The sequence below is a fragment of the Dipteris shenzhenensis genome, chromosome 33 (assembly GCF_047967505.1).
Source record: "Dipteris shenzhenensis isolate YYH24624 ecotype China chromosome 33, Dip_SZ_1.0, whole genome shotgun sequence".
NCBI classification, from domain to species: domain Eukaryota; kingdom Viridiplantae; phylum Streptophyta; class Polypodiopsida; order Gleicheniales; family Dipteridaceae; genus Dipteris; species Dipteris shenzhenensis.
In genome coordinates this window covers 25432704-25454882 of record NC_141628.1, presented here as the reverse complement: position 1 = coordinate 25454882, position 22179 = coordinate 25432704, and the positions used below count along the sequence as shown (strand labels likewise).

The following is a 22179-nucleotide window of genomic DNA, read 5'->3' as shown; positions in this document are numbered from 1 at the left end:
GATCATACCTCTGCCTAACAGGATGAACGCGAGAACAGCTTGCTGAAGGAAGCAGTAGGGAAAAAACAAGAAGTCACGAGAACCAGGGCAACGCCAAAATAGATGAGGCATAGACTCCCACAAAGACAAACATCGGTACTAGTAGCAGAAGCAATATGTCGGCGGGCCAAAATCGATCCAAATTGAAGAACCCCAAGCAGAACTCGCTATAAGAAAATTTGTTGACGAAGGAGTCTGCAAGCCCAAATTTGCTGCAACCTTTTTTCCACCACCAAGAAGCATGTGTCATGGACCAGATGCGATTGCCATGAAACGAAACCCAAGGCGGAGGCAGCAAAACCTTATAAACCGACGCCACTATGACATCAGCTAAGAGCAACGAACAACAAGCAAGATCATCTAGGTGAAGGGCCCAGTCTTTAAGGCTCCATAATCTCGAGACGAGGCACTTACTAAAAGTCATGAAGGATATAAGACAATAAATGCCATAGGGTTCTATAATGTTGTCCCAAGCCAAACTGCCTCACTGATGCGGGAAAAGATAACACCATACCAGCATCATCAAGCACATCACCCACAAGGCATATGCCCTTGGACCAAATAAAGTAAGAGCAGTGGTGAAACATTTCCCGCAAGAGAATCCCTGCCGTGCCATTTAAGATGAGAGAGTATGTGCGTCCAGGCAGAAAACAAGAGACTGTCAACAGGGCATCCTTTAATCCTGCTACCAATGTTATTCTGGAGAAAATCCCATTAAGTCAAGACCAAATCCTAAGGTAGACAAATATAAAAGCAAACACCGCATCATGTACACCCATGGATAATCACCTTGCATGAACTGAAGCATCATTTACCTGTCATGAGCTAGAACATTCAATCCCCCATGCATCTTCGGCTAGCACAGATGAGGGCTTTATGTCAAGGATGTGCCTACCAGAAAGCTCGATGATAGCAAACATGAAACTTGAGATATCCTGCCTCACAAACATCATGAGGTGCAAATAAAATTGTATATAGGCAACCAACATTAATATGGACAATGTGAAAATAGACATGCAATGGCCAGGTAGTTAACTGTTAGAACATGGAGTCAAAGTGAGTGTTTCTAGTGTGTTTTATTGAGTTCTAGAGTAGTACTAGACTACTTTATATCCTAGTGTGCCACATGTCACTATGGGACTTATCCCATATACATATGACGCCTAGAGTGTGTGTGCCTATTCTATAAAGGCATTGTACTTGTCTAGTCTTGTCATATGAGTCAACATCAAGCTATTCTATCATGTGAGTACTTTGGCTATCATTACTTTGCACTTGTATCTTCATTTTAGTCTTTGCATTTCCTTTCCACCGTGCCATGTGCCTTCATCGGTATCAGAGCCCAGCCTTGCTCTTCCAAGAGGATGAGGTGAGGAAGGCCAATGACGCTACTCTCCCTTCTCCTCCTTGGAAGGCCACTCATTTCTCCTCCTTCCTTTCCACTTTCCCCTTAGCTTCACCATGGCAGATTGCCTCATCTCCCACATGAAGATCTCGACTTGGAGGTGAACATGAGCTTCCACCTTGCTGCCTCCGACTTCTCCAACAAGGTGGACTGATCGTGATTGTTCGTGACTGTTTGTGAAATCTTCTCTGCTCTGCCCGCCGCCATCCACAGCTCCATTATCAGCGCCAAACAGTCCGCCATGATGCTGCAGCGATTTCCGCCTAGTAGCTAATCCTTTATGAGCTCCTTCACCCCGCATTTCTGCCCTGCTCATCTCCACTGTGCTTGAGTCAATAAAGGTTCTCAGCCTTGGATTGTCCTCCTAAAATGATGTAATCTTTTTATTTGTTTTGTGTGTTTGACTCCCTGCCATTCTGTTACGGAGTCAGGAAGGGGATGTACTGTGGGAGCCATGTATTGGCTTTGATAGGATCTCATTTTGCTCCAGTTGTCTAGACCGCTGAGTTGTTCATGCATCCATGCTTGATGAGCCTTTGAGCCATGCTTGATGAGCCTCTGAGTCATTTGTACCATGCTCACTAGCCTCTGAGCCATGCTCACTTGCCTCTGAGATTGTGTGGGAACCATGTCTAGTTCTAACTTGGAGGTTAGTAGTCCGTCATTGTCATGTTCTGTTCTTGGTTCCATTCCAATAGTCTCTCACCTTGCCTTTACGGGCAGATGCTAGAACATGAAGTCAAAGTGAGTGTTTCCATAGTTGCATCCGTACGTATACGGATGGTTTTTCCATACGTCCGTATGTACGGCCTTCCGTACGAGTGTGTTTTTTTTTTTTTGGGTGGCGGGGTTTTGTTTTGTGAGGCGTGTTTTTTGGGTGTGGTTTGGTTTTTTTGTTGTGTGTGTGTGTTGGGAGGAGGGAGGGGAAAGGGGGGGGGGGGTGGGGTGGGGGTGTTTTGTTTGGGAGGGGGGATCGATTTTGTGCCTAGTCAAAACCTTGGGATACGCATTTTTAGGACTATTCTAATCCGTACATTGCTAATCCGTACTCCGTACATTGTTGGCCGACTTTGGCTGTGGTTGGCCTCAAGGATGGTCTCAAGGAGGAGGAGGAGGAGGAGGATGGCACTAATGCAGATGATGATGAGGATGAGCAAGGTAGAATGAGGTAGCCGCTAGCAAATGGATTGGGTGCTTGACAAGCTAGGAAAGAAATTGGAACAGTGGAAGTTAATGAAGGCACATGGCACGGAAGGAAAGGAGATGGAAAGACTAAAATGAAGATCAAGTGCAAAGCAATGATAACCAAAGTACTCACATGATAGAATAGCTTGATGTTGACTCATACGACAAGACTAGACAAGTACAATGCCTTTATAGAATAGGCACACACACTCTAGGCGTCATATGTATATGGGATAAGTCCCATAGTGACATGTGGCACACTAGGTTATAAAGTAGTCTAGTACTACTCTAGAACTCAATAAATCACACTAGAAAGAGTCATAGTTTTTTCCATACGTTACCATACGCATACGTCATACGAGTATGGAAGTATGATTGGAGTATGGTTCAGCCCCTAGGGCTGAAACATACGTGACCCTAATTTTACTCAAAAACATTTAGAAAGATATAAATTGTACAGATTACATTGACATACAGCTACAAACTTTCAAATTGAAACTTCAGACTTTAAACTTGTATTAATATTCAAGTCATGATTCATGAAAGTTCAAAGAGTCCAGCCTCGGCCCTCCGGAGACCAGAGTCATCTGGAATCTGGATTCTGATACATAGTGTCAATGATAGATCAATACTACACCAAACATCATGATCAAAGGTAGTAGGTATGAGAAACTTGGAAGTAGGTACTACACCAAAACATCAAAGGCAAAACATCATAGAAGAAAAGGCTGCCACAGCCCAGAAATAAAGCTGAAAATTGAAATGCATCACGATTCACAACCGATGAGGCTCAAGCCTCAAGCTGCAGCCTGCTGTCCATCCCAAAGGGTAACCAATATGACACACAAGCTGCCTAGGAAAAACAATTTCGCCACACCATAAAATATGATGCCAATCTTTCACATGCAGTGGAAGAAGCTTGGACTTGTGGAAGTTTACTTAAAACCAGCTGGCAATCCATATAGCAACACTCCTCCATTAAGGAGTTCCCACTCCATACTTCTCACACCAAGACATAGGAGCCATCTGAGTGTCTCTACTCATGGTAGTGGCCATCCCAAATGCTAGAGCACAACTTGCTGAGGCTTGTGTTTCTCGCCTTGCTCGACCTTTTGGACAGGCTTATTCTCCATCACAGGATGTGATGTCATCTCGGCAAGAACCCCTACATTATGTCACTCTAATTTCATCTCCACAACAAGCTATGCAACTTGAATTTCCTTTCACAGACAGAAAGTTGAATGATATCATTCGAGCTATTGGGAAATGGAAGAGTCCGGGGTATAGGGATGGTCCCGCAGTGGAATTTTATCTACAGTTTTGAGATGCAATTTCACCAGCTTTACTATATATGGTTAATTATGCATGGGACACTCAACAGATGCCAGCTTGTTGGAAAAAAGGCTTGGTATAATTATTCCCCAAAATGCATTTGAGTGGGTCTTTTACAGCTTGGAGTCACTCTTATGCATGTCAGATGATTGTGGCTCGGATCAAAGGCTTTCCGCATGATGGGTTCCATCCTACTCAGTATGGTTTTATTTCCCGCGAACATATTACTAACAATCCTGCTAATGCCTATGTGACGATCGAAAATGCAAAGTACAATGAGCAAGATGTTCTTCTGTTGCAAGTGGATACTGCTAAAGCCTTTGATACAATACAATTGGATTTTATCTCACAAACCATTGAGGTTCTAGGTTCTAGGGAAAAAATGCAACATCTCGTTTATTGGTTATATCAAGATAGTCAAGCTCTTGGCATTTTGGCAGCTGGAGCCTTTTTTGTTCCGTGCGACAAGGTTGTCCTCTTAGTGCATTGTTATATGCCATAGCTATTCATCCCATGCTACAATGCATGGATCATTTGGTAGATACAGGTGCCTTGAATGGTCTAGAGATACATGACTGCAGACCCTCGATTGCATAGGCATATCTCATGATTCCTTTTTCCTGTCCCAACAGACTAAAAGCCTGTTGGGTGTAGGAAGCAATGGAAGCTCAAAAAAATGGAAGCACAACGGAGAAAAACGTGCGACAAGGTTGTCCTCTTAGTGCATTGTTATATGCCATAGCTATTCATCCCATGCTACAATGCATGGATCATTTGGTAGATACAGGTGCCTTGAATGGTCTAGAGACACATGACTACAGACCCTCGATTGCATAGGCATATCTTATGATTCCTTTTTCCTATCCCAACAAACTAAAAGGCTGTTGGGTGTAGGAAGCAATGGAAGCTCAAAAAAATGGAAGCACAAAGGAGAAAAACGAGATGCTGTAATATATTGCTACAAAATTGAAGTGTGGAGGCTCAAGGGAGAGCCAACATAACAAAACCCTAGGGCTAACTGCCCTCACTGGACTAAGTGTCCTAACTGACCTAGATGGTACATAAACTAACTGTACCAATAGTCCTAACTGACTATAACTAGGCCTACAAGGCACATACCAAGGTATAAGTGGCATCTATGGATAGCCCATAAGATGGCCTACAACCCTCCTCCATGGTATGGGCTGAAGTATCCTGGACATGACTTAGGATACCTAAATATCTAGTGTCATAGTTGCATATGTTCGTCCTGTAGTATTATAGCAACCTATTACTGTACAGGGTACAACAGATCAAGTTACAAAAGGTACTAAGTTTAAAGCTTGCTGAAAAGCCTCAAACTTAGGTCGAGGTAGAGCCTTCATAAAAAGATCTACTAAGTTGTCTTTAGTGGGAACATAAGACAACTCAATATCACCTGCTGATAACCTCAATATGCTTTGTGCGAGCATGGAAAATTGGATTCACTATGACTATCAATGAAGATGACGATAGGAGCAGTCTAACATGCACAAAGATTTGCAAGTAGCTTCCGAAGCCAAACACACTCCACTGTAGCTGTAAAACCTGCTCTGTTCTCAACTTCACAACTAGAAGTAGCAATTGCACTCTGCTTCTTGCTGAACCAAGAAACACATGAAGTACCAAGCATAAAACAATTGCCACTATGTGACACACGAGTGTCAGAACAACCAGCCCAATCACTATCAGTGAATCCATGCATCACAAGTGAGGTATCAGCCCCATAAAGAAGGCCTAAATGCTCAGTGCCTTTGAGATATCTGAAAACACGCTTCACGGCATGCCAATGGTGCATAGATGGGCTGTGCATATATTTGCTCAACTGTGAGACAACATACTATAGATCAGGTCCCATATGGCATAGGTAAATCAAACAACCAACTGCCTGCAAATAGAGACTGACATCACATGAACTGCTGCCATCCTCAAAAGAGAAGTGAAAACCACTCTCTAATGGTGTGGATACTGGCTTGCAATCCTCCAACTGAAAACGCTGCAAAAGCTGTCCAATGTACTTGGATTGTGACATCAAAATGCCCCCCTTAATGCTAGCAAATTGGATGCCCAGATAGTAGTGTAGAAGACCAAAATCAGACATAGCAAATGGCTGCTGCAAATCAATTTTCAAATTTGCAATTTGCTGAGCATGTGTCCCAGTCACAAGCATGTCATCCACATAAAGGACTAAAATCAGTAAATTGTCCCACGCTTGCGGATGTAAAGGGTAGCCTCTGTAGGGCTGTTCTCAAAACCAAGTGTGACCAAATGAGTATGAATTCTCGAATACCAAGCCCGAGGTGCCTACTTCAATCCATAGAGGTCCTTTTTCAAGCGGCATACATTGCTTTCAGAACCTTCAACCTCAAAGCCAAAGGGTTAAGAACCATAGACCTCTTCCTGCAAATGTCCTACAAAGGCATTGCAGACTATCACACCTTATGAGGCTTGGACGGGTCGTAAGCCTCACGTTTTCCACATGAGGACTTTTGGATGCTTAGCTTATGGTCATGTACCTTCACAGAAACACACTAAGTTGGATGATAAAGCTGTTAAGTGCATTTTTCTTGGGTATAGTTTTCAGAGCAAGGGCTATAAGCTATATCAGCCCCGCACGGGCAAGTGTTTTGTCAGTCAGGATGTTGTGTTTGATAAATCTTCCACCAAGTCTTTGCCGGACTGTCAAAACCAGCCCGTTGTTGATGCCCCTGACATATTTGACAGCTTGATGCCTTTGTTTCCATCCGATGCTCGGGATGATGTTCCATTTGAGGTTGTACCTCCTCTATCTGTTGGTCATTTGCAACCACATGTGCAGCCATAAATTCAGCCTGATATGCCTGGATCATTTGCACAGGGCTCTTGACCAGGAAAGAGTAGAAGTTCAGGAGCCCGAAAAGGTACCCCGTTGGCTCCTTGACACATTAAAAGATAGCAAACAAGATAGTTGTCTGCCAGCCCGTACGAGAGCAGCTGTCCAGAAAGAGCATACTAGTTTTGTTGCTTATGCTTTGGTTGCTACGTCTTGCAATGAAGAGCCATTATGTCATGAAGATGCCTTTCAGAATGATTGTTGGATGAAGGCCTTGGAGTCGTGTGATTTGCCTCATGTTTCAAGATGTAATTTGCACACATGACCGCATCCAACCACAACTTATTAGGCAAATGTTTGCCTTTCAACATGCATTTGGCCATTTCCATCAATGATCTATTCTTCCACTCAGCGACAAGATTCTGTTGAGGAGTATAAGGTACCATGCATCGATGATTGTGCCACGGGAAGCCAAAAAAACAGCAAGCTCCTTCCACATGTATTCACCCCCCCTCTCTGTATTAAGATGAGCAATGTGCAGCCCACACTCATTTTCAGCCAAGGCAATAAAGTGCTTGAAGAATGAAGAAACTTCAGATTGGGATTTCAATGCGAAAATCCAAGTGTACCTAGTGACATCATCAATAAAAAATACAAAATAGTAGAACCCTCCAAGAGCTGCAACCCTCATGGGTCCACAAACATCACTATGAACCAAATAAAGCTTGCGTGAAGCATCAACTCTCCCATCCTTGGGAAACGCAACACGGTGCATCTTACGAAGCAACCATGGTTCACAAACATGTTTGGTAGGCATATGCATTTTGGGAAGATCAACAACCATATCCTCCTTATATAACTTCACCACGGCTACAAAATTGAGATGTCCAAACCTCTCATGCCACAAATGAGTATCTGCCATGGTAGAATCAAGAGCAAAGGCATGTGCATCGGCAAGTGCAGCATCATCATCCAAACATCGGTCATAGGCACCAAGTCTATAAAGACCTCTAGACAATGTGCCAGTAAAAACCATGGTAAAGGCATGTGTAGCATCATACACTGCACATCTCACACCATCAAAAAGAACCCGAAAGCCACATGTAGCAATGGCTGAAATAGAAATGATGTTCTTACGAATGCCTGGAACATAAAGCACATGCTCTAGAGTGACAATACCACCAGAGACAGAAATACGAGCAACTTGCCCAATACCTTTCATCGTATATGATGCATTATTGACACATGTGACACTGCCCCCCTGAGATGTAAGATCCAATGAGCTAAATAACTTCCTACAGAAAGTGATGTGCTTGCTAGTACCACTATCAAAGAACTAGGCATCACAAACATCTAAAACTACCATACAAGCATCATTTATACTGACATGTAGGACATCTATTCAAGATGTAATTTGCACACATGACCGCATCTAACCACATGCACCTTTCAAAATTCACCTGGCCATCTCCATCACTAATCTATTTTTTTGCTCAGCCACGGGATTCGGTTGAGGAGTATAAGGCAACGTGCATCAATGATTGATGCTACTCGAAGCCAAAAAAACAACAAACTCCTTTTACATGTATTCACCCCCCCTGTCTATATTAAGGTGAGCAATGTCCAGCCCACTCTCATTCTCAGCCAAGGCAATAAAGTACTTGAAGCATGAAGAAACTTCAGATTTGGATTTCAATGCGGAAATACAAGTGTACCTTGTGAAATCATCAATAAAAGTGACAAAATAGTAGCACCCCCCAGAGCTGCAACCTTACTATGAGCCAAATAAAGCTTGTGTCTTCAAAGCACCAACTCTCCCATTCTTGGGAAACGCAGCACGGTGCATCTTACCAAGCAAGCATGGTTCACAAACACGTTTTGTAGGCATATGCATTTTGGGAAGATCAACAACCATATCCTCCTTACATAACTTCACCAGGGCTCCAAAATTAAGGTGTCCAAACCTCTCATGCCACAAATGAGTATCTGCACCATAAGTAGCAGTGCTTGTAGTCCTGGCCTCGGAATCTGAAACAATATGCCATAGATTCTTGGCAACCAAAACATGTCCCATCATGTATGACCACATGGGATAATTGGTGCCATCAAGCTAACAAATCATCTTTGCCACCAGACATGGTGCTGAAATACAAGACAAATGCACCAACCGGCAAACCAAATGAGAGAAAGGCAATCTCTCAGAATTAAGTAACAAAAATCTCCCCAAGCTTCAAAGCTTATGCCTGCAAGAGACTTTGTTGTCCCAAGGTGTACGTGTTGCAAGAAAAATCCCCAAAGGCAACACGAGGCCATGATAGGCTCTGAATGCGAGCAAATGAAGTCTAGAAATGAGAATTACAGCAAAAGAAGTGCTCCAACGAGGCATTGACACTGAAAGAGCATGCATCCTTTGAAGGGTCGTAGCTACAAGTCAAGAAAGCATAAGGGTCATCCGCAAGCGTGGCTGTACTATCTAGACTAGCCACTAAAAATTTTGAAATGCAAGACAAAAAGGCATGCTGCTCTTTCACAAAGTTGGCTGTAACATCCCCTCCATCATGTATATTAGGAGCTGATGCATATGAAACAACGAAACCCGAATCCCTTTTCTTCTCCTTAGCTATTCGCTTCTTGCATTCACCAATGTAATGACCTTGCTTCTTGCAATAGTGACAAATGCCCTTCCTCTTAGGCTTCTCTGAATCACCTTTAAACTTATGAGAGGGCTGTCTAGAATCAGCTTTATGCTGATGTGTGGGCTGATTTCCATGTTGCTTTTGCTGCCCTTTCCCTTTGGGCTTGAACTTTGAAAGCATGGCGCATGCTCGCTAGCTGGTGTTGCCATGTTCTTTCTTGTCTGCTCTTCCTACAACAAGAGTCCTACCAACTCGTGTGAAAAGAGAGGATTCCTGCCCCCCCTGAATGACAAATTCAGGGAGGTATGGAAACTGAGATAAGACTTAAGAAGAGAATTCAGAGTGGTGGTAATGATCTCTGAATCCGGAATAATCTCATCAATATTCAACAACTGTTCCCTCAAATCCAGAAGTTTTGTGAGGTGAGCATTCATAGAATCTCCCTCATCCATATGTGTATGAGATAGCTCTCTCTTCAGGAAGGAAACTCTGGGATCATTTCTTGCTACAAACATGCTCTCTAAAATCTCCCAAGCTGCCTTCAAGGTCTTGCATGACCTACTGTGAGGAATGATAAACATCTTCACAGAAAGAGAAATAACTTAAAGAGCTTGTGCAAAGCATGACGAATGTAGCCGGAGCATTGGTAAGTCCAAACGGCATTACTAAAAACTCATAATGTCCAAACTTGCTTCTAAAAGTGGTTTTCTGCACATCCTCGGCTCGAATACGGATCTGATGGTAGCCACATTTAAGATCTATCGTACTGAAAATTATGGCCCCATGTAACGCATCTAGCAAATCATCGATCCGATCCATCGGATACCTGTGCTTAACAGTGATATTACTCAATGCTCTGTAATCTATACAGAGGCGAAAAGTATCATCTTTCTTTTTCTTCAATATCACTGGCGAAGCAAAAGGTGAAAAACTGAATCTGTCCCAGCTTGAGGTATTCTTCCAGTTGTCTTCGCACCTCCGCTTCTTCGGTAAAACTTAACCTATAGGGAGGTCTATTTACAGGTTCTGCCCCCAGGATTAGTTCAATCTTATGCTGAACATTCCGCTCTGGAGGTAACCCATAAGGTAATTCATCCCTAAAACAATCAGAGAATTCCTCTGCTATTTAATCAGCCAACTTGGCCATCTTTCCATTTTGGGTAACATCAGTGCTAGCCGAAGGACCATCAATCAACTCTACCAATACTGTACAAAGAAACAAACTTACTTCCATTACGGAAACCAACGGTCCTTGAGGTATATCTTTTTCACTTCGTAACACATACGGCACATCATTCATCTTGAATTGATAAATGTGCTTTTTCCTATCTATTGGATTCTTCCTAGAATGCCAAGCCTTACCTAGGGCTATATCTGTGTGAGCAAGTTTTGTCATTTCAAAATCAAGCTTCTCTACATAGTCCTAAATTCGAAGTTCCAACTGGATAACCCTTTGGTCCCATACTTCAGTTGAACTTCTCTCTCAAATGGGCTAGTCTTTAATTTCAGCCTCTTTACAAGCTTGGAGTTAATTACATTGTGTGTTTGACGCTGAGTTAAACAACACAATGACGTCATGATTAGCTACTTGCCCTTTCATCTTAATTAACTCCGTATCGTTAAAGGCTATATACCCTGCTGCTACAGGCTTTGATAGGATATTATCAAATGCATTGTTTACTAGCTTAGCAACAGACACACATAACAAAACAGGTATTAACCTTTAAGAAGATTCCGCTAGCTAAATTTGCATCTGTTCTGCTCTGGGACTTTCCTCCATTTCCACGTCGCACTCTGAGATCACCATCTCAACCATCCGATGATCCTTGTTTCGTGGACAATCTTTCCACTGATGAGGCTGAAGGCATCAAAAACACAAGCCTTCTCTCCTCACTTTTTCTCTTTGCTCTGGGTTCAAAGAAAACTTCGACCAAGCCCGGGCTGCCATTGGTGTTATTTTCTTTTCACTCCAATGGTGGTACTTGGTTTAGGAGTCTCAATTGGCTTCGCCTACTTGGCTTGACCGCTAGGCTGGGAGGCACTCCCTTTGCTAATCCACTTCTTCTTAAACCCAGTTTTCTTCGGGTACTCATACCGAGTCCCAACCTATACAAACCCACTTGGTATGTTCCCTTTCGCATCCTCATAGTTCAGGGCTATGGCAATTGCTTCATCTAGCGTGTTCACATACTTAGCCCCCGATCATTCAATCCAAAGATAAAATCTTTTACTTGCACCGACTGAGGTAGAGGCTCATAAATTTTCATTACACCTTCTCTAAACTTATCAGTGTATTAGGCCACTGATAAATTTCCCTGACGAAGTTTCGCCAAGGTGAGAGCCACCGCAGTGGTTGGCCCGAATTTTGAATAATTCAAGGCGGCAATACTGACTTACATGAGCTCGGGATGCTTCGTATGGAGGTAAGAAGTGTTTTCTAAATTCTTTTTTAAACCCCTCCCAAGTAGTGGATGCCACTCCATCTTTCTGTTGTTTTATGTGTAACCAGGTCTCTATGATATCGGAACTACGGTAAGACATCCAACCACAATACTTATCAGGCCTATAATTAGAAATATTAGGCACCTTAGCCCTCCTAGGCTCGACCATATGAACACTGGTTTCAGGCTCCATTGGAGCTTTACCTTTCTCTTCACGAGATGGTCTAGTAGACATACTATGAACCATTTTTCTGAGCTCGGGTTGCCCTACATTTGCTTGCAATTGTTAAGCTAAAATCTGTTGCAAGGCACCCTCCAATAATGCAATTCTACTAGACAGTGTATGGCCTGCTGGGCGCGACACCTACAGGGTCAGACGGACTCCCAACTCTACGGGATCCACCCTAGAAGCTGCTTCTTCAATTTCCATTTAGGTCGATTGATGTTTTTTTCTTTTTCTTTTCAAACACCGCCTAAAACTATATTTACAATTTGTAACCCAACTTCCAAACACTCACAACCGAGATGAATACCTTTTCCCTATACTAGGGAAATATCTGCAATCTCAAATAACTCAAATACCGAGGGCAAATGAACTAGCATATACCACAACAAAATTTAAAAGGCATAGAAAGCTCCCTGGTCATATTTCTCGCTCTGCACTAAATAGAAATGCGCAGCCTTCAATGACTCGATGGACTCCCAAGAAACAGGTCTGGTCTTAACCCATTCAACTATGCGCAAGGGTTACGTAAGCCTTAAACAATCCTCTCTTTCAGCCGCCAATCGTAACACCAACTAAGTGAATGGGTTCATTAACGTAGGACTTTCTCCGGTCAACATATATCTCCTACGTGCACTAACAATACTGATAACAAAGCCTTTTGAATCCAACGCTTGCACTCAACCACCATCTACGCAATAGCTCGCTGATGGAATTCACAAGGTCCACCAATTACTACGCTACCATCGCCTTTGACAACCGTTCATCAGAATCCAAGAGATCTATGTAACTTCCACGACACTTTGACCGCAATCTAGATATACATGTGCATCACACCACAGCTCAGTGTGTTTTTTTTAACGAACCATTCAACGCACTAGCTAGTGTGTGCGATCAACGTACCTAGACCAACACTCTAATCATCTCAATTCATTGCCTCACAATGATCACCAACAGAACGTCTCGTAAGCCTCACGATGGTTAGCAAATCACGTTACCAATGTGCCAACCTGATATGAAAGGTAGTCTTCACGATTGACTATCAATTCTGACGGACAATCAGATCGTACGCTCTCTTGCTAGAATGCCACTTCCTTCCTTTAACTACTTCTACTGACTCTTGTTCTCAGAATTTCAGAATCACATATCGCTTGAATGCTTCGATGCTTCAAATCCTCCAAGACCACTGCTCTGATACCAAATGTTACAACCCAAAAACTGCGTACCAAAACTGAAATCTAACTTGGAATCACGGGCGCTAGCACAGTTACGTTCCACCCAGCCAATTCCCTGCTGTAGTAGCTCAAAAGATACGTAAGTAGAAAAACCCACCGCATGCTACACACAAAGCCCACATATCCCTAGATGGATCTAGTCTGCCACATGTCATCATTTGAGGGCATCACCTAAATACATCATTTTACCTCTCTCTTGGGATATCATTTAATTCATTTGCCCCTTGGCACATTGAATGCATTTAGGCCCCTTAGTCTTAGATCCACCTAGTCTTGTGCCATGTCACCCTCACCAAGGACCTTGACATTGATTCCTTTTGACCATTTACATGAAGCCTAACAAATATAATACAAACATTGATCCTTTAAAGGAAAATGTCCACTGACCCTTCCGAGGTCATGTTACCTCAACTTGAGTGTAACAAAAGTAGCTGCTGCTGCCCCTACCACTTGTCCTGCATTGTAACCTCTACCCCTACCTCCACCTGTAGGAGTCACAGGTGTAGCCACAGTTTCTGGCCTTGTCTCATCTCCATTGACATTATCCAAGAGATGTCTGCCAACCAAGATGTTGCGAACCATAAAACTCCACAAGGAGTAGTTGGTGCCATCCAACTTATCCTTCTGTGTGAGGACTCCAAACACCTCATTGGGGTTGTTCGGAGCCATATCTGCCACGAAACTCAAAAATGCAGCAAATTAGACAAGTGAAATCCCTTCCTAGGCTGTAAGATGCACAATCAAAGTCTGCCAAAGAATCTGCCCAAAATGCCAATTGCTGTCACAGCCTATCAAAGGCTTGAAATGCATCCAAAACTGCTTGCAAAGCTCCCAAATAATCTGTCAACTTCCAAATTGCATCCAAAATGCAAAAGCCCCAAATTCCTGCAAGAAATTTACCTGAAAGAGGGCAAATCAACCAAAAGCCCCAAATTTTGCAATTATCTGCAAAAGCCTCAAATTTTGTCTAAGCAAAATCAAAAAGCCCCACATTTCTTGAGTAGATTCTGCAACCTGACTGCAATGTCTACAACAAACAAAATGCCCCAAATGTGCTCCCAAAAACTAAGCCAAACAATGGCTATCTACAAAGTGCACCTGCACAGGAAAACCTGTAAAGTAATCTTGCAATGTGATCTGGCAAGAGGACTCTTTAAGAAAATGTACGGACGCCTACAAATGTACGGAACTGTCAGTAAGGACCTGACAGCATGGCAAACGTGCGGATGTATGGCCTAAACGGCCTGCACTGCAAATGTACGGATGCAGGACATGTAGATCCCAAACTGTCGTACGGACTGTACGGCCAAACTTCTACAGTAATGTACGGAGCTGAGGATGGAGCTGGAGTTGGAGCTGTACGGCTGATGCTGTACGGTCGGTGTATGGTGTACGAACTCCACAGGTATGTACAGCAGGCGGCTGGAGCAGTACGACGTACGGACTGCTAGTACGGACGAGCTGTATGAGAGCGTAGGACTGTACAGCCAAAATGGCGACAGATTCCCGTACAATCATACAAACTGTACGGACGACAAAGTACAGGCTGAAGCTCCAAGATGCTGGAGTGAAGGAGTGGGTATCTGGGCCTTGAAAGCTGCAATTTGCTGAGTATCTGGGCCCGTGATGAGCATATCATCCACATATAAAATCAACACTAAAAAATCAGATCCACTCCCACGGACATAAAGAGTGGGTTCTGTGGGACTATTCTAAAACCAAGGGATAGTAGGTGTGCATGAATTTTGGCATACCATGCCCTGGGTGCCTGCTTCAAACCATAAAGGACTTTTCTAAGCCGGCATACCTTATTTTCAGAATTAACAACCTCAAAGCAAGGAGGTTGTGTGACATAGACTTCTTCCTGCAGATCCCCATGAAGAAAAGCGGTCTTGATGTCAAGTTGGTGCACTTGCCAATGATGATGGGCTGCAATGGCAATGACACATCGAATGGTAGTAATCATGGATGTGGGAGCAAATGTCTCCTCAAAGTCAATGCCTGGTTGTCGGGCATACCCTTTTGCAACAAGACGGGCTTTGTATCGATCTATGCTGCCATCAGATTCCCTTTTTAATTTGTAGACCCACCGCGTTCCGATGGCATGCTTGCCAAGAGGGAGATCTACTAATTCCCATGTGTCATTTTTGGCAATAGATTGTAACTCAGCTTTCATTGCATCCATCCACTCTTTGCTGTCAAAAGCATCTTTATGGCACAAAGGCTCTTCATTGCAAGCTGTAGCAAGGAGTGCAAACTCAAGAAAGTAACCATGCTGTCTGTTGCGTGATCTTGTCCGGGCAGCAAAAGGACGATCTTGTTTGCTGTCCCTCAATGTATCAAGAAGCCATCTGGGAACTTGTCTTTACTGTCTCAGCTGTTCTGCAAGTACATGTGTACGGAATGCAAGTCCCTCCCTCTATAATGCCCCTCCCCCTCCCCCCTTTACTTAATTCAAGCTCTCCCCCTACCCCCCACGTGAGACTAATTATTGCCCCTCCCCCTCCCCCCTTTAATTAATTAATTCAAGCCCTAAATATTTTGCCAGCATGTACCACTCCCCCCTCCCCCACACCAACTAATTAATTAATAGGGGTTTTTTTCTCACTGGGGGCTCTATTTGGCTACAGTGGTGAAAGCAACAGTTACAGACTTTATAAACGCGTGACCGTGATGTCATTTTTGCAGAAAATGCAGATCTGCCCCTTGCTGTTTTGAACAGAAATCAGGGTTCATCTATGCTTTTGGCGGGCTGTTGCCTATTTCTATCGATGCTGCAGTAGATATGCCTTTGGAAAATCAGAATCTGCAGCAGGATTCTACAGTGGTTGACGCCTCAATTCGATCCCATCACTCAGCAGGATATTGGGCAAGCAATGGCTCAAGAACGTACAGTTGTGCAGGAAGCCAAGACAGTTCCACATTGGCTGCTCCACACTCTTCAGGACAGCAAGCTTTCTACACAGTGGAACTAGAGATGCTGAGGATGCCCACTATTGTGAGTCAGCTTGGGTTAGGCGGGATTAGCATGATTGTTTTGAGGCTGCACCTGACAATATGCATTGGATGCAAGCCATGCAAGCAGAGGTGGATACCATTCAGAAAAACCACATTTGGGAGTCAGTAGATTTGCCTACCAGCAGGAAAGCAATTGGAACCGATATGGGTATACAAGCTGAAACTGAAGGTAGATGGTCCCGTAGACACGTACAAGGCCCATCTCGTTGCAAAGGGCTATGCACAATAAGAAAGTCATACATTATGGTGAGACTTTTGCCCCCACTTCCCATTTGACAAAGGTCAGGTGTGTGGTTGTCTTGGCTGCATTTCATAAATGGATATCCATCAGCTAGACATTAAAACTGCATTTTTGAATGTGGATCTTCAAGAGGAAGTTTATGTTGTGCAGCCCATTGCTTTTGTCGTTCATCACATGAAAGGCAAGGTATGCAAATTGAAGAAAGCCTTGTATGGCTTGAAACAAGCTCCTAGAGATTGGTATGCCAATGCAAGCCAGGGAATGCCAAATAGTCCAACATGAGAGCATCATCTATGTCAAAAAAGGAGGGATGAATTTGCTTGTTATTATTCTTTATTTCGATGACATGCTGCTCACTAGGACAAATCCTGGCAAAATTGCTGATTTCAAAGCTGAACTACAGCAGACTTTTGATGTGTCTAATTCATTATTATTTGGGCATCCAATTTGTCCAAGTTGACATAGGCATTGAGAAACTCTTGGAGCGGTTCAGATTTCAGAATTGCAAGCCCATTTCCACTTCTATGGAGCCAAGACTTCAGCTGTCCATTCATCATGCTAGTGAATCATTTGATGCCACTGTTTACAGCCAGGCTATGGGATGCCTCATTTACTTGTGTAATGTGCAGCTAGATATTCACTATGCAGTGTCCCAGCTTAGAAGACCACCTTGATATACCGTGAATGTAGCCGCTCCCTAACATAGTGATAATTTCAATATGTTTCGTACGAGCATGAATTTCAATGCAAGTATGAAACATAGGATTCTGGGCCACAGCAATGGAACTCTGACTGTCAGTTAGAATTAGAGTAGGATACTCCAATGATGCATAAAGATCTGCCAAACAAACGCTTCAGCTGTCACCATTTGGTACTTCTCTCAAGAAATAAAGGATCACCTTTATTAGAAATTGACTTCAGTCAAAGAATGTTGACTATGGTTAGCTAGGAATAAGTTTTATTGTTTTACTTTTGCTTGGCATTGGTAAAAGAGAACCGTGGGGACACCCACAAAGGACTAGGATTAGTCTAAGAACTAGAAATGTATGCATTTCGCTAACCTCTAATGGGTTAAAGTGTTCGAATTTGTTTGTGCAATGTGTAGAACCCAAAAGAGTGCAAAAAGGACCCAAGATTGGGGAGAAAAGCACAAAAAGCAGGCCCCACAAGACTCTAAAGCAAGAATAAGGGGATGCCTCTTTAGAGAGAGGGCCCATAAGACTAAAAAGGCACCTAAAGCCTTCAATTTAGGAAGAAAAGCCTAAAAGCTTGGCTTTTATGTAAAAGTAGCTTTTAGAAAGCAGGCCCTAGCTTTTGCTAGGCCAAGTCTATAAAAAAAAGGCCCTAGGCCTCCCAGAAGTATTCAGAGTTGTACTCAATTCTATTCTCTTTCAAGAGCCACTTGTACAAAGATTATTCTATTGCAATAGAGACCTTGGGGGGTCCAGCCCTTATTTCTGGGCCCTAGTGTGGTGTTTTGTCCTCTCTCCCCCCCTCCCAGAGTTCTATCTATTGCTGTGAATCCACTCTCTCTCCTCCAGACTGAATTGCGATTTACTCTAGCTCCAAGATCTTGTATCATATGCACATGCGAGTCGCCAGAGAGACTGTGATTCCTGTTTCAGCCACCTGTACCTGTGCGAATTGACTCCAAAGCACCCAGAGCTGCTGCAAATTGATTCTAGTATGCCCAAACCTGCTGCGAATTGATTTCAGGGAGCCCGGCACGGCTGCGATTTTGGTGTAGAAGCTGTTTTGTGTGTTGCAAACCACTGAAAAGTGTCATAATAGCAGCGATTTTACTGCTATACTGTTTTCAAGTATCTTAAGGTTTGGTTTCATCACCCAAATACACTTGATTGTGATAGTGAAGGCCGCCCTTTACTCACCTCACAGAATGAGGTAGCCACCATAGACTGTTTCTTGCTTAACCAAGAAATGCTTTAGTGTTCAAGAAAGAAACAGTTAACATCTATTGACTGCAGAGTATCAAAATCACCATCCCAATCTAAATCGTTGTAAGCATGTAAATGAAAGTCACCCCCCTAAGAAAGAACAAACCAAGAGGCCGGGCACCCTGAAAATATTAAAACACATGCTTCACAACCTGCCACTGAGAAGTCTTAGGGTGATTGGGGTGTTTGGCTTGTACATTGTGATATTGTCCTTGGTGTTAGAAATATTTGCATTTCCTAAGACAGTGTTACGCTCTAGCCGAGGTAGCATGACCTCGGAAGAATCAGTCGACATTTCCCTTATAGGATCTATCTTTGTAATATATGTGTTTGCGCTTTATGTAAATGATCGGGAGGGATTAATGTCAAGGTCCTAGGTGAGGGCTGATAGCACCAGACTAGATAGATCTGAGACCAAGGGCCTAGTGCAAAGATTGTGCCTAGGGGCAAGGAATTAAATGCATCCCAAGAGAGGGGTGAAATGTTGCATTAGGAAGGCCCTATATGGATGACATGTGGCATCTAGATCTATCTAGGGATTTGGGGTCTGTCAAGGCTAGTGAGAGAAGTGAAGAATGTGTGGATTTACGTAATTTCGATATAGCTCTCTCTCTCTCTTGCTTGAAGACTTGACAGAATTGGCTGGGTGGTAACGAAAGGTGCTACTCCCGTGATCTGTAGAGAAGAGAAAGGCAGAAATTTGTTTGACATTTGGTATCAGAGCTGAGGTAAGGCAGAATCCGTCATTTTCTGGCGGACAGCGGGTAAGGGATGAACTGAGCGACGACAGGGTTGCAAACTTTTGTTGCGACGTATGGCAGGGGTCTCTGGCTCTTGGGATTCTTCATCGCGAGAAGACTAACTGTTCAAGTCAGAGGCTGTTCTCACGAGGCCAAATTGCGCAGGTTTTCGCCCGTGGCGAGGTAGAAGCGAAAAAAAGGTTTTATTTGCTGATGGTCTGAGGTTGCGACAATTTGCTCGTCGTAAAACCTTTAAAAGGGAGCGGGATAGCGGAACAGGAGGCGACGACGACGATGAAATAAAACCCGAAATTTGCTATCCCCAACGTTCCTTGGCTTTGTCGATCAGCGCATATGTGTTGGCAGATTTCTCGCTACTAGATTACGGCTTCTTCGTCAGTGTTCCCAATCCTAGACGTGTACGACAGGCACCGCAAGCGTGCTGAGCTACTGTGTCTCCAGCAGGGATAAGGATACCCGCAGGCGTCGAAAATTTGCGCAGAGAGAGATCATAATCGCCAAAGTCAGAAGCGCACGAACGGATAGATCGCGTGGAAAATCCAGGAAGCATTTCTTTCGAAATTTTTTTTTTTCTGAGTTACAGTTAGTTCGTTCTTACAGCAGGAATTGTCGCTTGTCTTTTCTGAGCACAAGAAAAGGGGGAAATCCATTATTAAGAAGAAAAAAAAAAAAAACCCCATCTTCCACTGTGAACCTATGGAAGCAGAAGGACAGAATTCAAGGGTAAATCCTAGCGAGTCTAGAGTACAGTCTACACAACAGATGTCACATCAGGCAGCACCTACTTTGATTGGTAGGATTTCAATACTAGAGGATGCTTTACAGCAGATTATGAACCAGCAACTTCAGGCGAATGCTGGTCAAAATGAGATTAGGGAGATGGTGCAAGCCTTGTCGGCTAGACCGTCTAGGATTGATAAGGGCAAAGCTCTAGCTGAGCCAGAGCCCAGTGTACATTCCCTAGAGCGCGCAAGGGTCAAAGTACCTAATATCGCTAATTATAGACCGGAGAAGTACGCTGGTCGGATGACCGAGCGCAGCTCTGATGTGATCGAGGTTTGGTTGCACAAGTGGGAAGAAGCCTTCGCCATTTGTGAGATTAAATCCGATCTAAAGAAAATCCGCGAGGCCACACACCTGTTTATTGAGGCAGCGGACAGATGGTGGATAAAGCAACAGAAGGATCAAGTTGCTCCAACCACCTGGGAAGGGTTTAAAACTGAGTTCAAGAAACACTTTCTCCCACCTGATGAAGAATCCCGAGCTTGGGATGCTTATAGAAATCTTCGTCAGAGGAGCTTGTCAGTGGCAGAGTACACTGACAAATTTAGGGAATGTGTTATGAAAATAACAGACCCTCTCCCTATGTCGGTTCAGTTAAAGGACTATATCTATGGACTGAACGACAAGATCAAAATGGAAGTTCGGGCTAAATATGTAACTACATTAGATGAATCTATTGCAGTAGCCCTGAACTATGAGGATGCCAGAGGCAGATCTGGTGGATTCGTGCAGGCAGGGACTCAGTATGAGCACCCGAGGAAAGGGGGATTTCAGAGGAAATGGGTTTCAAAGACAAGTGTCTCGCAGCCAAGTGGCCAAACCAAGCAGGTGAAGCCGGTTGAGGGACCAACAAAAACAAGTACCACCGTTGGGGTGAAAAGGAAAATAACTCCAATGGCAGCCCGGGCTTGGTCAAAGTCCTCGTTGACCCCTGAACAAAAAGAGAAAGCTAGAAAAGAAGGATTGTGCTTCGGCTGCCTTCAGCGACATCAGTGGAAGGATTGTCCACTGAATAAAGATCGTCGCACGGCTGGTATGATAATATCTGAATGCGACGTGGAAATGCAGGAGAGTCCCAGTGCGGAGCATATGCAGATGCAACTGGCGGGACCTTCTCAGAGGTTAGTACCTTGTTTGTTATGTGTATCTGTTGCTAAGTTAGTGACGAGTGCACCTGATAACATCCTATCTAAGCCCGCAGCAACGGGGTATACAGCCTTCAATGATACGGAGTTAATCAAGATGAAAGGGCAAGTGGCCAGTCATGATGTCATTGTGTTGTTTGACTCAGCGTCAACTCACAATGTGATTAACTCCAAGCTCGTGAAGAGGCTGAAATTAAAGACAAGTCCATCTGACTATGCGTATACAGTCAGGATGGCAGATGGAAGTTCAACTGAAGTATGGGACCAAAGGGTTACCCAGTTGGAGCTTCGGATTCAGGACTATGCTGAGAAGCTTGATTTTGAAATGACCAAGCTTGCTCATGCAGATATAGCCCTGGGAATGGCGTGGCATTCTAGGAAGAATCCAGCCATTGATTGGAAAAAACACGTATATCAATTCAAGATGAATGATGTGCTTTATGTCTTGCGAGGTGAAAAAGATATACCTCAGGGACCGTTGGTTTCCGTGATGGAAATCAGAAAGGCTCAAGTAGAGTTTTTATACCTTTGCACAGCATCGGTAGAGTCGGTGGATGAGTCTTCGGCTAGCACTGATGTTACGCAAAGTGGTGAGATGGCCAAGCTGGCTGATCTTATAACAGAGGAGTTCTCTGAATGTTTTAGGGATGAACTACCTTATGGGTTACCTCCAGAGCGGAATGTTCAGCATAAGATTGAACTGATCCCGGGGGCAGAACCTGTAAATAGACCTCCCTATAGAATGAGTTTTACTGAAGAAGCAGAGGTGCGTAGGCAACTGGAAGAATACCTCAAGTTGGGGCAGATTCAACCAAGTTTCTCACCTTTTGCTTCGCCAGTGATATTAAAGAGGAAAAAGGATGATACGTTTCGACTCTGTATAGATTACAGAGCATTAAATAATATCACTGTTAAGCACAGGTATCCGATGGCTCGGATTGATGATTTGC

The 22179-nt window shown here is 43.6% G+C and overlaps 1 protein-coding gene across 2 annotated transcripts in view; it reads right to left on the bottom strand.

The window, feature by feature from the left end:
* The window catches only part of LOC147879879 (uncharacterized), a 137611-nt gene that overhangs the window by 58371 nt on the left and 57061 nt on the right, over window positions 1-22179 (bottom strand). The gene's annotated exons all lie outside the window — the stretch shown is intronic.